Source organism: Cnephaeus nilssonii (genome assembly GCF_951640355.1).
Source record: "Cnephaeus nilssonii genome assembly, chromosome: X".
Lineage (NCBI taxonomy): Eukaryota > Metazoa > Chordata > Mammalia > Chiroptera > Vespertilionidae > Cnephaeus > Cnephaeus nilssonii.
In genome coordinates this window covers 74,254,039-74,259,965 of record NC_137071.1, presented here as the reverse complement: position 1 = coordinate 74,259,965, position 5,927 = coordinate 74,254,039, and the positions used below count along the sequence as shown (strand labels likewise).

The 5,927-nt window shown below is 40.1% G+C and overlaps 1 pseudogene across 1 annotated transcript; it reads left to right on the top strand.

The window, feature by feature from the left end:
- Positions 1 to 624: 624 nt before the first annotated feature.
- Positions 625 to 1,166, top strand: LOC307096382 (large ribosomal subunit protein uL23-like; annotated as a pseudogene). Its single transcript has one exon. The product of its transcript is annotated as a large ribosomal subunit protein uL23-like (transcript).
- Positions 1,167 to 5,927: the final 4,761 nt, after the last annotated feature.

Genomic DNA, 5,927 nt, shown 5'->3' with positions numbered 1-5,927 from the left:
ATTATAAATGATACTTAGGAATAGCCAAATAGAAGAGACACATAGGGCAAGGTATGGAGAACAGCCCAGATTCTTCATGTACTTTCCAAGTGCCTCACGCTACTAGCACCTCCTTATGTTTGCCAACCCAGAACCTCTCCAAACCTCTTCATTTAGGGTTTTGATGGAGGTGCCACAATGTAGGCATGATTGATTAAATCTTGACCCCTAGTGATGGAATTTAATCTTCAGCCCTCTTCCCTCCCTGGAGGTTAGGGGATGGGGCCAAAAGTTCCAGTCCTCTAATCACTTGGTTGGTTCCTCTGGTACCAGAGCCTCTTCCTTGGGGCCTTTCTAAGGTTACCTCATTAACATAAATCAGGTGTGATTGAAAGGGCCTTGTTATAAATAACTGAAGAGGCTCTGTTCACTTTTGTTGTTCTTGGAGCTATTTTAGGAATTAAGGACAAAAAACAAATGTTATGACATAAAGATGCTCCTATAACCCTTATCACTTAGGAAATTACAAGGCTTTTAGGATCTCTGTCTAGGAAAGAGACCAAACACCAAATACACATTTCTTATTATATCCCTACATGGGATAGTCCTCCACAGCAAAGACTGATTTCCCTCAAAATGTCAGTAATGCCGCTTTTTACAAAGATGGCACCAAAAGCTAAGAAGGAAGTCCCTGCCCCTCCCAAAGCCGAAGCCAAAGCAAAGGCTTTGAAGACATATAAAGCAGTGTTGAAAGGCGTCCACAGCCACACACACACAAAAAGAAGATCCGCATGTCAGCCACATTCCAATGGCCAAAGACACTAAGGCTCCAAAGGCAGCCTAAATATCCTCGGAAGAGAGCACCCAGGAGAAACAAGCTTGACCACTATGCCATCATCAACTTTCTCCTGACTACCAAGTCAGCCATGAAGAAGATAGAAGACAACAATACACTTGTGTTCATTGTGGATGTCAAGACCAACAAGCACCAGATCAAACAGGCTGTGAAGAAGCTCTATGCCATTGATGTGGCCAAGGTCAACACCCTGATCAGGCCTTTGGAGAGAAGAAGGCATATGTTCGACTGGCTCCTGACTCTGGTGCTTTGGATGTTGCCAACAAAATTGGGGTCATCTAAACTGAGTCCAGCTGCCTAATTCTAAATATAAAAATTTTACACTGAAAAAAAAATGTCAGTAGTGCCATGTTGAAAAATCCTGCCCTAGTCCTATGATTAGAAAAATAAGACTGTCTCTTAAACACTTTCTTATTTAAGGGTAAAACTCTTTAACTTAAAAGCAAATCATATTAAATGGCATGTGCTTCCTTGGTTACCTCTGTTATTTAAGGTCAGGCTCCTGAAATTATGCCAGTACCTGAGACAAATTATCAAGATTTTAAAAATATGGGCATAAATCAAGTGCAAATTTAATTAGCACTAGTGAAGGGGTTTCAGTAATATGGTCAGTTACAAAATAAATAATACAAAAATCAATAGCTTCCCCATGTTTATGCAATAGTAATTTGGAGATATAATGAAGAAAGGTCCCATTAACAATTTCAACCGCAAGTATGAAGTGCCTAGAAATAAACTAAAAATGTGCATAACCTATATGAACATAACCTCAAAATTTTATTGAGGAATATATAAAGACATGAATAAATGAAGAGACCCAGTGAATGCCTGGGTTGATAGTATACAAATTTCATTTATTTACAAATTAATCTATACACATTTAATGTAATTCTTATAAAACACACTGGGAATCTTTAGGGGAAGAAAATGGGGGATACTTAACAAGATTCTAAAGTTTAAATGGGGGAATAAATGCATGAGAATCATATCTTATTTTTTAAAGGAAGTAATGATGGCATACTTATAGAAAGTATGTTTATTCTCTTCCAGTAAGTTTAAAATATTATGTAATATAAAAATAAATGAATACTAGTGATATAATAATTGAAACTCTCGTATGGAACAGGATAGGAAAAAAATCAGTGAAAATTTTTAAAGTACAGAAACAAACGTGGTTTATGAAGATAACATTTCAAACCTTTTGGAGAAAGGATGGAGTGATAAATAAATGAATTGCAATAGCCAGACATTTGAGTGATTTGGGGGCAAGAGGGTTAGTTTTTGCCTAAAATTCCCAATTCCTTTCCAGCATCTCCTTCCTATCCCCTTCACCCAATGGCCCACAAGATGTTTTGGGTAGGAGAGTTTTATGTCATGTATTGCCATGAGCTGTTCAACAGTTGGACACTGGCAGCAGTACATTCAAATGCAATTACTTATTTAAGCAGTTTTTTCTTTTGAAGAGGAAATAGAACATCTGTTATTATATATTGGCATCTGGAAAAAATTGGTTTAATTCAGCAGAAGCATTTATTGAGCACTTACTGATACTGGAACCAGTGAGTAGGAATTCTTCCCCGGGGTCGTGTCTCATGGAATGCAAAAATGAAGCTCTGGACCAGAGGAGTTCAACAAGGCAGGAGTTCATTGCGAACAAACACAGGCTCCCCGCTGCAGGTGGGGGGAGGGAGATTCAAATGGGTTTCCCCCAAAGCATTCTGCCCTTCCTCTTATATCTACTAAAGACACCGTTCGTTGTCTATCTATGCCGCTCTCTGATTGGTTCCTGGCCTTTTTGCAACATTTTATTTTGCACTTGCAAGAAAAACATCCTTGTTTCGTAACACCCTGTGTTTCTGCTATCCTGTTTTTCTGCAAAACATTTTGTGGTTTCAGCTAGCTCCACAATTCCTCCTCCTTCCACCCCTTACTCTACCTAATTCTGCTTTAACTCTTTCATTACTACCATATATCATGTATAATAATCTACAGTGAGAATGAAAAGATAAACTTTGTTTTCAATTAACCAATTAATCTTATTTGTGTCTTTAGGTACTTAATTTCTCTAGCTTTATTTATTTATTTTTAAATTTAATTTTCCATCAAGCATTATTTCTTTTATAGTTTTTTATTTTATTTTCAATTTTAAAGCAAGAGGCAGATGTTTTCTGAGACTTTACTCCAGACTTTCTCACAATTTTATTATTACACTAGAGGCCCGGTGCACGAAATTCGTGCACGGCGGGGGGTTGTCCCTCAGCCCAGCCTGTACCCTCTCCAATATGGGATCCCTCTCACAATCCAGGACTGCTGGCTCCCAACTGCTTGCCTGCCTGCCTTCCTGATTGCCCCTAACCACTTCTGCCTGCCAGCCTGATCAACCCCTAACCACTCTGCTGCCAGCCTGTTTGCCCCCTACTTCCCTCCTCTGCTGGCCTGGTCACCCCTAACTGCCCTCTCCTGCAGGGTTGATCACCTCCAACTGCCCTCCCTTTCAGGCTTGGTCCCTCTCAACTGCCCTCCCTTGCAGGCCGGGTGCCTCCCAACTGTCCTCTCCTGCTGGCCATCTTGTGGTGGCCATCTTGTGTCCACATGGGGGCAGGATCTTTGACCACATGGGAGCAGCTATATTGTGTGTTGCAGTGATGATCAATCTGCATATTACTCTTTTATTAGATAGGATAGAGGCCTGGTACAGGGGTGGGGGCCAGCTGGTTTGCCCTGAAGGGTGTCCCTGATCAGGGTGGGGGTTCCCTTGGAGTGTGGGGCGGCCTGAGTGAGGGGCCTGTGGTGGTTTGCAGGCCAGCCACGCCCCCTGGCGACCCAAGCAGAGGCCCTGGTATCTGGCATTTCTTTTCCTTCTACAATTGAAACTTTTACCCTGGAGTGGAGCCAAGCCTGGGGCTCCCCCCGCGGCCGGCAGCCATTTGTGTTGGGGTTATAATTGAAACTTTGTTGCCTTAAGCAGGTGGGCCCGGCCAGGGTGTGCGGAAAGTTTTGCTTCCCCTGTTGCCGGCGGCAACCCTGGCCTGCTCTCTCAAGCTCCATTCTGCTGCCATTTGTTTGAATTTGTTTACCTTCTATAATTGAAACTTTGTAGCTTGAGTGGAGGCTTAGGCCTGGCTAGGGCAGGCGGAAAGCTTGGCTTCCTCTGTTACCTAGGAAACCTTGCTCTCTGTGGCTGTAGCCATCTTGGTTTGGGTTAATTTGCATACTCGCTCTGATTGGATGGTTGGCGTGGCTTGTGGGCGTGGATTGTGGGTGTGTCAGACGTATGGTCAATTTGCATATTTGTCTATTATTAGAAAGGATAATTCATATACCTTATAATTTACCAATTTGAAGTGTATTTTGTATTTAGTATACACATTTTTTAGTATATTCATAGAGTTGTGCAGCCATTACCCCAGATATTTTCATCACACAACCCCCCCACACAAAAAGAAACTGTACCCACTAGCAGTTACCGCCTCCCCTGCCCACCCATCACTGGCAACCACTATTCTGGTTTCTGGCTCTATTGTAGTTCCCTATTCTGCACATTTTATTTAAATGGAACCATACAATGTGTGGTCTTTTGTGACTAGCTTCTTTTACTTAGCATGATGTTTTCAAGGCTCAATCCACATTTTAGCATGTATCAGTACTTTTCCTTTTTATGACTAAATAAAATTCCATTGTGTTGATGTGCCACATTTTATTCATCCATTCATCAGTTGATGTTTAGTTGAGTTGTTTATACCTTTTATATATTATGAATAATGCTTCTGTGATCATTCATGTACATTTTCTTGTGTGGATATGTTTTCATTTCTCTTGTTTAGATACCTAGGATGGAATTAACTGAGTCATACGGTAACCAAATGTTTAACACATTGAGTAAGTGTCAGAAAGCTTTCCAAAGAGGCTATACCATTTTACATTTCCATCAACATTGTATGAGGCTTCCAGGTTCTCCACATCCTTACCAATACTTGCTATCTGTCTTTTTTATAGCCATCCTAGTTGCTATGAAGTGGTATATCATTGTGGTTTTTTAAACTAAATATATTGGGGTAACATTGGTTAATAAAATTATATAGATTTTAAGTATACAATTCTATGATACATAATCTGTATATTGCATTGTGTGCCCATCACCCAAAGTAAAATCTTCCTTCACCATTACATTTTTACTACCTATCCCCCTTCCCTCTGGTAAACACTACACTGTTGTCTGTGTCTGTTTGTTTTTCTTGTTTGTTCATTTGTTGCTTTCAGTTTTATATCCCACATATGAGTGAAATCATATGGTTCTTTGCAATTTCCTAATGACTAATGACATTGTGTTTTCACTTGTTAAAAGGCCATTTGTATCAGTAACTTTGTATCTTTCTGACCATTTTGTAGTCACTTCTCCCTCTGACCACAGCCTGGAAAGGATCTTTACTTTTAAGGATTCATGTCATTAGATTTCCTTTACCTGGATAATCCAGAATAATCTCCCTATCTCAAAGTACTTAACCTTGGCTCTTGCCTCATACTGGTGTTGGAGGAACCTCCCTGCTTCAGATTTACCAACAGCATGAATCAAGAAAAGTTAGCCAAACTTCGGGCTTGTGTCTGGATAAGGGGCAAGGGTACCGTTCACAGAAATAAGAAGGTGGTACATAGGACAGCTATAGCTGATGGCAAAAAACTTCAGAGTTATTTTTAAAAAAATCTTTCTGTGCATAATAATGTAGCTGGTATTGAAGAGTTAAACATAATTAAAGGTGATGGAGTCCACCCTTACCTTTTTGCTAATATCTTTGCAATTACTGGTCAAGCAGAAGCCAAACAAATCACAGAAAAGCTTCCTGAAATATTGTCAGCTTGTAACTGACAGCTATACAAGTTTTAGGAAATTAACTGAACTTCAACAGAGCACCAAAACCAGTAGACATTGATCTCATAGAAAATTTTGATGAGGCATCAAAGAATGAAGCTAACTAAAATCTTTTCTGGTTTTTGGAAGCTGGCATGGACTAGATTTAACAAATCCACTATGTGGTTCCAAAGTATTACAGACATAGAGAATATCAATATTAAATTCATTGGGGTAACATTGGTT